Genomic DNA, 16792 nt, shown 5'->3' with positions numbered 1-16792 from the left:
TCGTTTGCCGACATGAGGCGGCCGGACACTCACTTAGTGCCTGTCCAGGCGCCTCAAACACCGTCAGGGGCTGTAAAACGCCCCTTGCCTCAGTCGGTCGACACAGACCCAGACACAGGCACTGATTCCGGTAGTGAAGGTGACGAATCAACCGTATTTTCCAAAAGGGCCACACGTTATATGATTTTGGCAATAAAGGAGATGTTACATTTAGCTGATACTACAGGTACCACTAAACAGGGTATTATGTGGGGTGTGAAAAAACTACCAGTAGTTTTTACCGAATCAGAAGAATTAAATGACGTGTGTGATGAAGCGTGGGGTGCCCCGATAAAAAACTGCTAATTTCAAAGAAGTTATTGGCTTTATACCCTTTCCCGCCAGAGGTTAGGGAGCGCTGGGAAACACCTCCTAGGGTGGACAAAGCGCTAACACGCTTATCAAAACAAGTGGCGTTACCCTCTCCTGAGACGGCCGCACTTAAAGATCCATCAGATAGGAGGATGGAAAATATCCAAAAAGGTATATACACACATGCAGGTGTTATACTACGACCAGCTATTGCGACTGCCTGGATGTGCAGTGCTGGGGTAGTTTGGTCAGAGTCCCTGATCGAAAATATTGATACCCTGGACAGGGACAATATTTTACTGTCGTTAGAACAAATAAAGGATGCATTTCTTTATATGCGTGATGCACAGAGAGATATCTGCACACTGGCATCACGGGTAAGTGCTATGTCCATTTCGGCCAGAAGAGCTTTATGGACACGACAGTGGACAGGCGATGCGTAGAGGAGTTATTTGGGGTCGGTCTATCGGATTTGGTGGCCACGGCTACGGCCGGGAAATCCACCTTTCTACCTCAAGTCACTCCCCAACAGAAAAAGGCACCGACTTTTCAACCGCAGCCTTTTCGTTCCTTTAAAAATAAGAGAGCAAAGGGCTATTCATATCTGCCACGAGGCAGAGGACGAGGGAAGAGACAGCAACAGGCAGCTCCTTCCCAGGAACAGAAGCCCTCCCCGGCTTCTACAAAAGCCTCAGCATGACGCTGGGGCTTCGCAAGCGGACTCGGGGGCGGTAGGCGGTCGTCTCAAGAATTACAGCGCGCAGTGGGCTCACTCGCAGGTAAATCCCTGGATCCTGCAGATAATATCTCAGGGGTACAGGTTGAAATTAGAGACAGCCACCTCGCCGTTTCCTGAAGTCTGCTTTACCAACGTCCCCCTCAGAAAGGGAGACGGTTTTGGAAGCCATTCACAAGCTGTATTCTCAGCAGGTGATAGTCAAGGTACCTCTTCTACAACAAGGGAAGGGGTATTATTCCACTCTTTTTGTGGTACCGAAGCCGGATGGCTCGGTAAGGCCTATTCTAAATCTGAAGTCCTTGAACCTGTACATAAAGAAGTTCAAGTTCAAGATGGAGTCACTCAGAGCAGTGATAAGCGAACCTGGAAGAAGGGGACTTTATGGTATCCTTGGACATCAAGGATGCGTATCTCCACGTTCCAATTACCCCTCACACCAGGGGTACCTCAGGTTCGTTGTACAAAACTGTCACTATCAGTTTCAGACGCTGCCGTTTGGTTTGTCCACGGCACCTCGGGTCTTTACAAAGGTAATGGCCGAGATAATATTTCTTCTTCGAAGAAAAGGCGTATTAATTATCCCATACTTGGACGATCTCCTAATAAGGGCAAGGTCCAGAGAACAGCTAGAGATGGGTTTAGCACTATCTCAAGAGGTGCTAAAGCAGCACGGATGGATTCTGAATATTCCAAAATCCCAATTAATGCCGACAACTCGTCTGCTGTTCCTGGGGATGATTCTGGACACAGTTCAGAAAAGGTTTTTCTTCCCGAAGAAAAAGCCAAGGAGTTATCTGACCTGGTCAGGAACCTCCTAAAACCAGGAAAGGTGTCTGTACATCAATGCACAAGAGTCCTGGGAAAAAATGGTAGCTTCTTACGAAGCAATCCCTTTCGGCAGATTCCATGCAAAGGGATCTGTTGGACAAATGGTCAGGGTCGCATCTTCAGATGCACCTGCGGATAACCCTGTCGCCGAGGACAAGGGTATCCTTTCTGTGGTGGTTGCAGGAGGCTCATCTATTGGAGGGCCGCAGATTCGGCATGCAGGATTGGATCCTGGTGACCACGGGTGCCAGCCAGAGAGGCTGGGGAGCAGTCACACAGGGAAGAAATTTCCAGGGAGTGTGGTCGAGCCTGAAAAAGTCTCTTCACATAAGCATTCTGGAACTAAGAGCAATCTACAATGCTCTAAGCCAGGCGGAACCTCTGCTTCAAGGAAGACCGGTGTTGATCCAGTCGGACAACATCACGGCAGTCGCCCATGTAAACAGACAGGGCGGCACAAGAAGCAGGAGGGCAATGGCAGAAGCTGCCAGGATCCTTCGCTGGGCGGAGAATCACGTGATAGCACTGTCAGCAGTATTCATCCCGGGCGTGGACAACTGGGAAGCAGACTTCCTCAGCAGACACGACCTTCACCCGGGAGAGTGGAGACTTCATCCAGAAGTTTTCCACATGCTATTAAACCGTTGGGTAAAACCAATGGTGGACATGATGGCGTCTCGCCTCAACAAAACACTGGACAGGTATTGCGCCAGGTCAAGAGATCCGCAGGCAATAGCTGTGGACGCGCTGGTAACACCTTGGGTGTACCAGTCGGTATATGTGTTTCCTCCTCTGCCTCTCATACCAAAGGTATTGAGGATTATACGGCAAAGTGGAGTAAGACTAGTGGCTCCGGATTGGCCAAGAAGGACTTGGTACCCGGAACTTCAAGAGATGGTCACGGACGATCCGTGGCCTCTACTTCTGAGAAGGGACCTGCTTCAGCAGGGTACTTGTCTTTTTCAAGACTTACCGCGGCTGCGTTTGACGGCATGGCGTTTGAATGCCAGATCCTAAAAGGAAAAGGCATTCCAGAAGAAGTCATTCCTACCTTGATCAAGGCAAGGAAGGAAGTCACCGCGAAGCTTTATCGCCGTATTTGGCGAAAATATGTTGCGTGGTGCGAGCAGCGGAGTGCTCCGATGGAGGAATTTCAACTGGGTCGTTTTCCTACATTTCCTGCAATCAGGATTGTCTATGGGTCTCAAATTGGGATCTATTAAGGTTCAAATTTCGGCCCTATCAATATTCTTCCAAAAAGAATTGGCCTCAGTCCCTGAGGTCCAGATTTTTATCACAGGAGTACTGCATATACAGCCTCCTGTGGTGCCTAAGGTGGCACCGTGGGATCTAAATGTAGTTTTAGATTTCCTCAAATCAAATTGGTTTGAACCACTAAAGAAGGTGGATTTGAAATATCTCACATGGAAAGTGACTATGTTACTGGCCCTGGCTTCGGCCGGGAGAGTATCTGAACTGGCGGCTTTGTTTTATAAAAGCCCTTATTTAATTTTCCATTCGACATAGGGCAGAGCTGCGGACGCGTCCGCATTTTCTCCCTAAGGTGGTATCAGCGTTTCACCTGAACCAGCCTATTGTAGTGCCTGCGGCTACAGACGACTTGAAGGACTCCAAGTTGTTGGACGTTGTCAGAGCCTTAAAAATATACATTTAAAGGACGGCTGGAGTCAGAAAATCTGACTCGCTGTTTATACTGTATGCACCCAACAAGTTGGGTGCACCTGCTTCTAAGCAGTCGATTGCTCGTTGGATTTGTAACAAAATTCAACTTGTACATTCTGTGGCAGGCCTGCCACAGCCTAAATCTGTTAAGGCCCATTCCGCAAGGAAGGTGGGCTCATCTTGGGCGGCTGCCCGAGGGGTCTCGGCATTACTACTCTGCCGAGCAGCTACGTGGTCAGGGGAGAACACGTTTGTAAATTTTTACAAATTTGATACCCTGGCAAAGGAGGACCTGGAGTTCTCTCATTCGGTGCTGCAGAGTCATCCGCACTCTCCCGCCCGTTTGGGAGCTTTGGTATAATCCCCATGGTCCTTTCAGGAACCCCAGCATCCACTTAGGACGATAGAGAAAATAAGAATTTACTTACCGATAATTCTATTTCTCGGAGTCCGTAGTGGATGCTGGGCGCCCATCCCAAGTGCGGATTATCTGCAATACTTGTACATAGTTATTGTTAACTAATTCGGGTTATTGTTTAGGAAGCCATCTTTCAGAGGTTCCTCTGTTATCATACTGTTAACTGGGTTTAGATCACAAGTTGTACGGTGTGATTGGTGTGGCTGGTATGAGTCTTACCCGGGATTCAAAATCCTCCCTTATTGTGTACGCTCGTCCGGGCACAGTACCTAACTGGAGTCTGGAGGAGGGTCATAGGGGGAGGAGCCAGTACACACCACCTGACCTGTAAAAGCTTTACTTTTGTGCCCTGTCTCCTGCGGAGCCGCTATTCCCCATGGTCCTTTCAGGAACCCCAGCATCCACTACGGACTCCGAGAAATAGAATTATCGGTAAGTAAATTCTTATTATTTATTTATTAACCGTTTCTCATATAGCGCAGCAAATTCCGTTGCGCTTTACAATTGGACACAGTGATAAAACAAAACTGGGTAATAAACAAACAGTCATAGAGGTAGGAAGGCCCTGCTCGCAATCTTACAGTCTATAGGGAAATAGGCATTGATACACAAGGAAAGGCACTATCTATTGCATCTTTGTCGACCGGATTGGAAAGGTTCTAGGTGGGTTGCATGATATCACATCATAGCAATGATGAACCATGGTCAGAAGGAAGGGAAAGTGAAGAAAGAGAAAAAATGTGGCGGATATGTGCAGACTATACAGTGGGGAGATAATCAGAGAGGAAAGCTTATGAAGGTTGAGTGAGCATTCTGTAATGTGATAAGCTAGCCTGAAGAGGTGAGTTTTCAGAGAACGCTTGAAGATTTGGAGACTAGGGGAGAGTCTTATTGTGCGTGGTAGGGCATTCCACAGAGTGGGTGCAGCCTGAAGAAAGTCCTGCAATCGTGCATGGGAGCAAGCAATGAGTGTGGATGAGAGACATAGATCTTGTGAAGAGCGGAAAGGTCAGGTTGGGAGATATTTTGAGATGAGCGAGGAGATGTACATTGGTGTAGTATGGTTAATGTCCTTATGTGTGACAAAGTATTTTTGAATACGGTAGAATACAGGTAACCAATGGAGGGACTGACAGAGTGGATCTGCAGACGATGAACGTCTAGCAAGGAAGATTAGCCTTTCTAGATGTTCATCTGTAAGTTTAAATGACTAAGTTGCAAATGTTCTATGTGTGAGACTTGTCGAATGACTGATATCAATACGATAATCCAATTTGTTACAAATACACTGGAGCATATCCTCATTAACAGGAAGTGGAGAAACAAACATTGTCTTTAATATATCCCAAAAAGAAAAAAATCACAGGGTGTTAGAGCCGGACTTCATGGTGGCCAACATCGAGGCAGATGTTGATCCAGATACTTTCAAACCTCCGTTTGCATTGTACTTTTGCAGTTGAGACAGTCAGCCACTAATGTGATAAGTTGACTCGTCATTGAAAATTAACTGGTCGAAGAAAGCATCATCTTATTCATTCCACTACTGCATGTCCAAGTAGAAAGAATGACGTAAGACAGTGGTTCTCAAACTGTGTGCCGCAGCACCCTGGGGTGTCTCGGGACACTTTCAGGGGTGCCTCGGGTTGGTGGTCCAACACCAATTCAAATTATTTATGGTTAATGTAATAGGCAAAACCAGTGCTGGTGGCTGTCAATCATAACATATGTGGACAAACAGAAGCAAATATTGTCCCTCACCGCACAATGGATCCTAAGGATGACATATAAACACAATTTACTTAATTTAATATTTCTTTCTAAATGTCTCAATAAGAAATTTAGGGCCTAGGGGTGCCATGAAAACAATTCTGATACTCTAGGGTGCTATGATTCAAAAAAGATTGGGAACCACTGACATATGAGTTTGTCGTTGTTAAACTTTGGAGTAAATTATAGCTTATACAGAAGCATTTGTAAACATTTCCGCCAAATTTTCCATACAGTCTGTTGTGGAATCTGTAATTCTAAACTTGCACATGTTGCCGACTTCTTAGGGCTGCGCATGTACAGATGTGTCCTCTTACATTGTGGCTGTGATGTGTACGCATCACGGCCACAAGTCGTGGCAGAACAGGTTGCAATCCGCTACAACACACTGCTATATGCAGCATATCTGCAGCAGGACTTATCTGTAGATCTCATGAACACGAGCCACTTGTTCCTCTGATACAGATAGCCTCCCAGAACTTTTCCCTTTGCATAAAAGCAGTGTTCACAAATTTCTTGCTCCAGTCCTAGATGGACTGCCTTGTAGGTGAAGGTTTCCCATATCGTGTTTTAAAATGCCGCTGTACAACAGTAACAGTTTGTTTTCGATAATTCTAGCACACAAAAAGCCTCTACTGGCGTAGCAGCCATTTTGCTTACATGACACAATGATGCCCCGAACAGCTGCAGTTGTAAAAACTTTCATTCCAACTGTGATTTTATTTTCTTGTTCATCCACTTCCTGTAAGTGTAAACGATCTGAAGGAAAGCATCACAGCAGCTGTTGTGAGTGTTGACGAGAACATGCTCCGGAACGAATTGGATATCTGTCGTGTGACAAAAGGCTCACACATAGACCATTTATAAATTATGCTAGGCATACACTATCAGATAAAATGCCTGTCAGACAGGTAGGCATTTTATGTGACCCTGCTGATATCCGGGACACGCACTGTGAAATCTCTAAAAGTGCATGTCACGTGATATCGCTGCTCTACCCGCAGGGCGGAGACATTTCCCCCTTCCTTCCCATGTGAAGAAACGGGAATGTACGTCGGTCAGCTGCAGTAGAGCAATCACTCCCTGATGCGGCTGGCTGGATACTTGAAAATATCGCATCAGAGGAATGTGCTGAACGATCACGCATGCCCGACCAGTCGATATTTTCAGCCACATACACGCTGCAATTATCTGGTCAATCCACTGATATTGGTTGGATCAGCCGGATAATTGTAGCGTGTATGCCCAGCATAAGTAATAGAAACGTACAGACATATAATACATATCCATATAAGTATTTTGACTATATCTGTATTTCTCTGACGTCCTAGTGGATGCTGGGACTCCGTCAGGACCATGGGGAATAGCGGCTCCGCAGGAGACAGGGCACAAAAGTAAAAGCTTTAGGATCAGGTGGTGTGCACTGGCTCCTCCCCCTATGACCCTCCTCCAAGCCTCAGTTAGGTTTTTGTGCCCGTCCGAGCAGGGTGCAATCTAGGTGGCTCTCATAAAGAGCTGCTTAGAGTAAAAGTTTTGATAGGTTTCTTATTTTCAGTGAGTCCTGCTGGCAACAGGCTCACTGCAACGAAGGACCTAGGGGAGAAGAAGTGAACTCACCTGCGTGCAGGATGGATTTGCTTCTTAGGCTACTGGACACTAGCTCCAGAGGGACGATCACAGGTACAGCCTGGATGGGTCACCGGAGCCGCACCGCCGACCCCCTTGCAGATGCCGAAGTAAGAAGAGGTCCAGAAACCGGCGGCTGAAGGCTTTTCAGTCTTCATGAGGTAGCGCACAGCACTGCAGCTGTGCGCCATTGCTCTCAGCACACTTCACACCAACGGTCACTGAGGGTGCAGGGCGCTGGGGGGGCGCCCTGGGCAGCAATGTTAATACCTTTTCTGGCTAAAAAGAATACATCACATATAGTCCCTGAGGCTATATGGATGTATTTCACCCCTGCCAGGTCTCAGAAAAACCGGGAGAAGAGCCCGCCGGAATAGGGGGCGGGGCCTATCTCCTCAGCACACAGCGCCATTTTCCCTCACAGAACTGCTGGTGGGAAGGCTCCCAGGCTCTCCCCTGCACTGCACTACAGAAACAGGGTTAAAACAGAGAGGGGGGGCACTTATTTGGCGATATGATTATATATTAAGATGCTATAAGGGAAAACACTTATATAAAGGTTGTCCCTGTATAATTATAGCGTTTTGGTGTGTGCTGGCAAACTCTCCCTCTGTCTCCCCAAAGGGCTAGTGGGGTCCTGTCCTCTATCAGAGCATTCCCTGTGTGTGTGCTGTGTGTCGGTACGTGTGTGTCGACATGTATGAGGACGATGTTGGTGAGGAGGCGGAGCAATTGCCTGTAATGGTGATGTCACTCTCTAGGGAGTCGACACCGGAATGGATGGCTTATTTAAGGAATTACGTGATAATGTCAACACGCTTCAAGGTCGGTTGACGACATGAGACGGCCGGCAAACAAATTAGTACCTGTCCAGGCGTCTCAAACACCATCAGGGGCTTTAAAACGCCCATTTACCTCAGTCGGTCGACATAGACACAGACACGGACACTGACTCCAGTGTCGACGGTGAAGAAACAAACGTATTTTCCTTTAGGGCCACACGTTACATGTTAAGGGCAATGAAGGAGGTGTTACATATTTCTGATACTACAAGTACCACAAAAAAGGGTATTATGTGGGTGTGAAAAAACTACATGTAGTTTTCCTGAATCAGATAAATTAAATGAAGTGTGTGATGAGGCGTGGGTTTCCCCCGATAGAAAATTATTGGCGGTATACCCTTTCCCGCCAGAAGTTAGGGCGCGTTGGGAAACACCCCTTAGGGTGGATAAGGCGCTCACACGCTTATCAAAACAAGTGGCGTTACCGTCTCCAGATACGGACGCCCTCAAGGAGCCAGCTGATAGGAGGCTGGAAAATATCCTAAAAAGTATATACACACATACTGGTGTTATACTGCGACCAGCTATCGCCTCAGCCTGGATGTGCAGCGCTGGGGTGGCTTGGTCGGATTCCCTGACTGAAAATATTGATACCCTTGACAGGGACAGTATTTTATTGACTATAGAGCACAGAGAGATATTTGCACTCTGGCATCAAGAGTAAGTGCGATGTCCATATCTGCCAGAAGATGTTTATGGACACGACAGTGGTCAGGTGATGCATATTCCAAACGGCACATGGAAGTATTGCCGTATAAAGGGGAGGAGTTATTTGGGGTCGGTCCATCGGACCTGGTGGCCACGGCAACAGCTGGAAAATCCACCTTTTTTACCCTAAGTCACATCTCAGCAGAAAAAGACACCGTCTTTTCAGCCTCAGTCCTTTCGTCCCCATAAGGGCAGGCGGGCAAAAGGCCAGTCATATCTGCCCAGGGATAGAGGAAAGGGAAGAAGACTGCAGCAGGCAGCCCATTCCCAGGAACAGAAGCCTTCCACCGCTTCTGCCAAGTCCTCAGCATGACGCTGGGGCCGTACAGGACCCCTGGATCCTACAAGTAGTATCCCAGGGGTAAAGATTGGAAATTCGAGACGTCTCCCCCTCGCAGGTTCCTGAAGTCTGCTTTACCAACGTCTCCCTCCGACAGGGAGGCAGTATTGGAAACAATTCCCAAGCTGTATTCCCAGCAGGTGATAATCAAAGTACTCCTCCTACAACAAGGAAAGGGGTATTATTCCACACTATATTGTGGTACTGAAGCCAGACGGCTCGGTGAGACCTATTCTAAATCTGAAATATTTGAACACTTACATACAAAGGTTCAAATCAAGATGGAGTCACTCAGAGCAGTGATAGCGAACCAGGAAGAAGGGGACTATATGGTGTCCCGGGACATCAGGGATGCTTCCTCCATGTCCCAATTTGCCCTTCTCACTAAGGGTACCTCAGGTTCGTAGTACAGAACTGTCACTATCAGTTTCAGACGATGCCGGTTGGATTGTCCACGGCACCCCGGGTCTTTACCAAGGTAATGGCCGAAATGATGATTCTTCTTCAAAGAAAATGGACGATATCCTGATAAGGGCAAGGTCCAGAGAACAGTTGGAGGTCGGAGTAGCACTATCTCAAGTAGTTCTACGACAGCATGGGTGGATTCTAAATATTCCAAAACCGCAGCTGTTTCCGACGACAATTTGCTGTTCCTAGGGATGATTCTGGACACAGTCCAGAAAAGGGTGTTTCTCCCGGAGAAGAAAGCAAGGGAGTTATCCGAGCTAGTCAGGAACCTCCTAAAACCAGGAAAAGTGTCAGTGCATCATTGCACAAGGGTCCTGGGAAAAATGGTGGCTTCTTACGAAGCGATTCCATTCGACAGATTTCACGCAAGACTTTTCAGTGGGATCTGCTGGAAAAATGGTCCGGATCGCATCTTCAGATGCATCAGCGGATAACCCTGTCTCCAAGGACAAGGGTGTTTCTTCTGCGGTGGCTGCAGAGTGCTCATCTACTAAAGGGCCGCAGATTCGGCATTCAGGACTGGGTCCTGGTGACCACGGATGCCAGCCAGAGAGACTGGGGAGCAGTCACACAGGGAAAAAATTTCCAGGGAGTGTGATCAAGTCTGGAGACTTCTCTCCACATAAAACAATGCTCTAAGCTTAGCAAGACCTCTGCTTCAAGGTCAGCCGGTATTGATCCAGTGGGACAACACCACGGCAGTCGCCCACGTAAACAGACAGGGCGGCACAAGAAGCAAGAGGGAAATGGCAGAAACTGCAAAGATTCTTCGCTGGGCGGAAAATCATGAGATAGCACTGTCAGCAGTGTTCATTCCGGGAGTGGACAACTGGGAAGCAGATTTCCTCAGCAGGCACGACCTCCACCCGGGAGAGTGGGGACTTCATCGGGAAGTCTTCCACATGATTGTAAACCGTTGGGAAAGACCAAAGGTGGACATGATGGCGTCCCGCCTGAACACAAGAGACCCTCAGGCAATAGCTGTGGACGTTCTGGTAACACAGTGGGTGTACCAGTCGGTGTATGTGTTCCCTCCTCTGCTTATCATACCCAAGGTACTGAGAATTATAAGACGTAGAGGAGTAAGAACTATACTCGTGGCTCCGGATTGGCCAAGAAGGACTTGGTACCCGGAACTTCAAGAAATGCTCACAGAGGACTCATGGCCTCTGCCGCTAAGAAGGGACTTGCTTCAGCAAGTACCATGTCTGTTCCAAGACTTACCGCGGCTGCGTTTGACGGCATGGCGGTGGAACGCCGGATCCTAAGGGAAAAAGGCATTCCGGAAGAGGTCATTCCTACCCTGGTTAAAGCCAGGAAGGAGGTGACCGCACAACATTATCACCACATGTGGCGAAAATATGTTGCGTGGTGTGAGGCCAGGAAGGCCCCACGAAGAAATTTCAACTCGGTCGATTCCTGCATTTCCTGCAAACAGGAGTGTCTATGGGCCTCAAATTGGGGTCCATTAAGGTTCAAATTTCGGCCCTGTCAATTTTCTTCCAAAAAGAATTGGCTTCACTTCCTGAAGTCCAGAAGTTTGTCAAGGGAGTACTGCATATACAACCCCCTTTTGTGCCTCCAGTGGCACTGTGGGATCTCAACGTAGTTCTGGGATTCCTCAAATCACATTTTAAACCGCTCAAATCTGTGGATTTGAAATATCTCACATGAAAAGTGACCATGCGGTTGGCCCTGGCCTCGGCCAGGCAAGTGTCAGAATTGGTGGCTTTGTTTCACAAAAGCCCATATCTGATTGCCCATTCGGACAGGGCAGAGCTGCGGACTCGTCCCCAGTTTCTCCCTAAGGTGGTGTCAGCGTTTCACCTGAACCAGTTTATTGTGGTACCTGCGGCTATTAGGGACTTGGAGGACTCCAAGTTGCTAGATGTTGTCAGGGCCCTGAAAATATAGGTTTCCAGGACGGCTGGAGTCAGGAAAACTGACTTGCTGTTATCCTGTATGCACCCAACAAACTGGGTGCTCTTGCTTCTAAGCAGACGATTGCTAGTTGGATGTGTAGTACAATTCAGCTTGCACATTCTGTGGCAGGCCTGCCACAGCCAAAATATGTAAATGCCCATTTCACAAGGAAGGTGGGCTCATCTTGGGCGGCTGCCCGAGGGGTCTCGGCTTTACAACTTTGCCGAGCTGCTACTTGGTCAGGAGCAAACACGTTTGCAAAATTCTACAAATTTGATACCCTGGCTGAGGAGGACCTGGAGTTCTCTCATTCGGTGCTGCAGAGTCATCCGCACTCTCCCGCCCGTTTGGGAGCTTTGGTATAATCCCCATGGTCCTGACGGAGTCCCAGCATCCACTAGGACGTCAGAGAAAATAAGAATTTACTTACCGATAATTCTATTTCTCGTAGTCCGTAGTGGATGCTGGGCGCCCATCCCAAGTGTGGATTGTCTGCAATACTTGTACATAGTTATTGTTACAAAAATCGGGTTCTTATTGTTGTGAGCCATCTTTTCAGAGGCTCCGCTGTTATCATGCTGTTAACTGGGTTCAGATCACGGGTTGTACAGTGTGATTGGTGTGGCTGGTATGAGTCTTACCCGGGATTCAAAATCCTTCCTTATTGTGTACGCTCGTCCGGGCACAGTATCCTAACTGAGGCTTGGAGGAGGGTCATAGGGGGAGGAGCCAGTGCACACCACCTGATCCTAAAGCTTTTACTTTTGTGCCCTGTCTCCTGCGGAGCCGCTATTCCCCATGGTCCTGACGGAGTCCCAGCATCCACTACGGACTACGAGAAATAGAATTATCGGTAAGTAAATTCTTATTTTTTTTGTTTTACAGTACATCCGGAAAGTATTCGCTGAGCTTCACTTTTTCCACATTTTGTTATGTTACAGCTAGGGAAGCCAATCCCAGGCCATTTTTTTAATCCCGGGTATCGGGATTGAAAAATGGGCAATCCCGGGATTGGCTTTTATCTAGATGGCCGCCCCCTCGCCCCACCCCGCCCCACCCGCCCTGCACATATAATTTACCATATACCGAGGGCAGGCGGGAGGGGAACATCCGTTGATCGATGCTGGGAGCCGCTGACAGCGCAGCGTGACCTCTCACGCTGTGCTGGGGACCCGGAAGGAGGAAGCCGGGCAGCGTCTGAGCATCCTGTGAACGCTCAACGCTGATCCCTCAATCCCCGGGATTGGAGCTTCCAATCCCGGGATTGAATCCCGGCCATTTTTGGCCCTAAATCCCGGGATACCGCCGATCCCGATCCCGGGATTGGCCACCATAGTTACAGCCTTATTCCAACATGGAATACATTCATTTTTTCCCTCAAAATTCTACACACAATACCCCATACTGACAATGTGAAAACGTTTTTTTTAGATTTTTGCAAATTTATTTAAAATTAAAGACTAAGAAAACACATGTACATAAGTATTCACAGCCTTTCCTCATTGCTCTTTGCAGCCTCTCTCAAGCTTCATCAGGTTGGATGGGAAGCGTCGATGCACAGCCATTTTCAGATCTCTCCAGAGATGTTCAATTGGATTCAAGTCTGGGCTGTGGCTGGGCCACTCAAGGACATTCACAGAGTTGTCCTAAAGCCACTCCTTTGATATCTCTGTGTGCTTAGGGTGTTTGTCCTGCTTAAAGATGAACCGTCACCCCAGTCTGAGGTCAAGAGCGCTCTGGAGCAGGTTTACAGCCAGGTCCAGGATGTCTCTGTACATTGTATTCATCTTTCCCTCTATCCTGACTAGTCTCCCAGTTCCTGCCGCTGAAAAACATCCCCACAGCATGATGTTGCCACCACCATGCTTGACTGTGGGGATGGTATTGGCCTGGTGATGAGCAGTTCCTGGATTCCTACAAACAATGACGCCTAGAATTCACACCAAAGAGTTCAATCTTTGTCTCATCAGACCAGAGAATTTTGTTTCTCATGGTCCGAGATTCCTTCAGGTGCATATTGGTAAACTCTAGGTGGGCTGCCATGTGCTTTTTACTAAGGAGTGGGTTCCGTCTGGCCACTCTATCATACAGGCCTGATTGGTGGATTGCTGCAGAGATGGTTGTCTTTCTGGAAGGTTCTACTCTCTCCACAGAGGAATGCTGTAGCTCTGGGTTTTTGGTCACCTCCCTGACTAGGGCCCTTCTCCACCGATCGCTCAGTGTAGGCAGCCAGCCACTCTAGGAAGAGTCCTTGTGGTTCTGGACTTCTTCCAATTATGGATGATGGAGGCCACTGTTCTCATTGGGACCTTCAAAGCAGCAGATATTTTTCTGTACCCTTCCCCAGATTTGTGCCTCAAGACAATTCTGTCTCGGAGATCTACAGGCAATTCCTTTGACTTCATGCTTGGTTTGTGCTCAGACATGCACTGTCAAGTGTGGGACCTTATATAGATAGGTGTGTCTTTTCAAATCATGTCCAATCAACTGAATTTACCACAGGTGGACTCCAATTAAGCTGTAGGAACATCTGAAGGATGATCAGTGGAAACAGGATGCACCTGAGCTCAATTTTTTTTTTCAAACATTTTTTTATTGACAAGTGGGTAGAATAACAAGTCAAAGTAAAGACAACATGCATTACATACACGTATTTATAAATGCGTATAACAGTAGTAGTAGTAGTACTCCGCGTAAGCCCTGAGCAATGACAAGATTGAACATTAGAGGAAACAAGCAAGCATCATAGCAGCAGGAGACAATACTAGGGATATATAAATAGTAAGGAATCGTATAATCAAAAGGGTGCCACGGCATCAAGGGTCTCTAAGATGTACCATTTAGTATCTTTAAAACATTTCCGTAGAGCCTCCTTTATAATCGGGGGGAGAGTCAGGACGTAGGGTAGCCAAATATGGAAATATTTTTCAGTCAGCTTTTCCTTCTGTAAAGCAGTGTTAGTCCAGTCTAGGTGGAAGAGATAGGAGATCCTAGGGTGCAGTAGTGTAATGGGAATGGGGTCAGTAGAGATCCATTGGGAGAGGATAGTCTTAGTGGCAGCTGCCAGTTTAATAAGTAAAATTCGCTGCCCTTTAGACAATCTGCTTGGAGAGGGTTTCGGGTATATGCCCCAAAAAGCCCATGTCTTAGTAATAGTAAATTGTAACTGTAGGTCTGTTGTGATGTATGATTGGAGTGCCTGCCAGGGTGCTTGTACCTTAGGACAGGACCATAGACGGTGAACAAGATCTGCGTCTGGAGCAGCGCACTTGAAACAGTGGGATGAAGGAGCGGCCCCAATAAGGTGTTGAAACTTGGGGGTGACATAGGCTCTATCCAGGATTTTCTGATGCATTTCTGAATATGAGACTGAGCTTAATATTTTATCTAGATAGGGATTGGCCTCCAAAATCAACTTCAAAGGAGACCTACTGAGCCAGATTCTATGTTTAGTAAGGTGCGGGAGTGTAAGTGTATTAATGCTGTGGGAAAACTACTATTTGGATCAAGACATAAGGTTTTGTCCAGGATGTAAGATTTATCCTGCAGAGATAACAGGGATATAACCCTTTGCACATAGCTACAGGCTTGAAGAAATGGATAGAATGGGATTTGTAAAGATGGAAAACGTGCCATAACCTGTGAGTGTGTAAGTAAAACCAAAGTCTCAGCGTCTAAAAAATGATGGACATACTTTAGACCTCCGTCATACCAAGTATGAAATACAGGAGGGGTAGTGTGAGGCTTAAAGTCTGGGTTACCCCAGAGAGGTAAGAACAGGGATATGTGTCGTGACAGTTTAAGCTGTGAGCAGATCTGTCGTCAGGCAGCACAGGTAGAGGATATGAGTATATTGTCCTTTACACAGTGTGGCATGGAGGTGGGAAGGTGTGTAGTAGGGACACCAAAGTCCAAGAGGGTGTAAAAGATTGTTCTAGATACGTATTAGCGTATATGCTTTGTCCACCAATCCAGTCCAAAGCAATCCTGTAGTTGGCTGCCAAAGCATAGGCACGAAGGCATGGTAAGTTTAAGCCACCAAGGACCGAGGTTGGCATAGCTTAAATAGCGAAAATCTAGGGCGTTTACCCGCCCAGATAAATTTAGACAGTGCCTTATCCTTTTGAGCGAATATGCTTTTGGGCGGGATCAGCGGGAGCATCTGTAACATATAAGAAGCGTTGGAAACTGATCATTTTATACAAATGACTTCTGCCTGTGTATGTAAGAGGGAGATGGGCCCATCTGGCGAAGTCCGCATATGTCCTAGTAAATAATGGAGGGAAATTAAGAGGATATAGTTTGGAGGGGTGATCAGGGAATACAATACCTAGATAAGTAATACAGTTGTTTGTGGCCCAGTGAAATGGAAAAGTGTCGCCCCATCCCGTTTTAGCCGAGGGAAAGAAGGCCAAGGCCTCTGTTTTAGAATAATTGATTTTGAAACCAGATATTAGTTCAAATGAGTCTAAAATGTCAAGTAAATGTGGTATGGCCGTTTGGGGATTGCTGAAGTAAAGTAAGATATCGTCAGCAAATGCCGAAAATGTAAGTTCTTGATCAGTCAATTTTATACCGTGCCATCTATTTTCTTTTAAAAAGTGGCGAAGAAGAGGGTCTAAGGCTAGATTAAATAAAAGGGGAGATAAAGGGCAGCCCTGTCTGGTACCCCGGTATAGGGAAAACAGTCTGGAGTTATGACCATTAATCGTTAAGAAGGCTTGGGGAGTTTGACAGATAGTACGAAACACCTGGATAAAGTCAAGGCCAAAGTTCTGAAGTCTAAGTATTCTGTCTATGTGAGCCCAAGAAACTCGATCAAAGGCCTTGTCTGCATCACAACTCAAGACTATGTTTCCCGTCTCCAGTGAGCCATGAGTTTTAAACATGGCTGCTAACAATGAGCGGACATTGGGGGTCATTCCGAGTTGTTCGCTCGTTGCCGATTTTCGCTATACTGCGATTAGTCGCTTACTGCGCATGTACAAGATTCGCAGAGTGCATGCGCTTAGTTATTTTACACAAAAGTTAGGTATTTTACTCACGGCATAACGAAGCTTTTTCATTGCTGTGCTGATCGGAGTGTGATTGACAGGAAG

The sequence above is a fragment of the Pseudophryne corroboree genome, chromosome 4 (assembly GCF_028390025.1).
Source record: "Pseudophryne corroboree isolate aPseCor3 chromosome 4, aPseCor3.hap2, whole genome shotgun sequence".
NCBI lineage: Eukaryota > Metazoa > Chordata > Amphibia > Anura > Myobatrachidae > Pseudophryne > Pseudophryne corroboree.
This window is presented reverse-complemented; position numbering follows the sequence as displayed.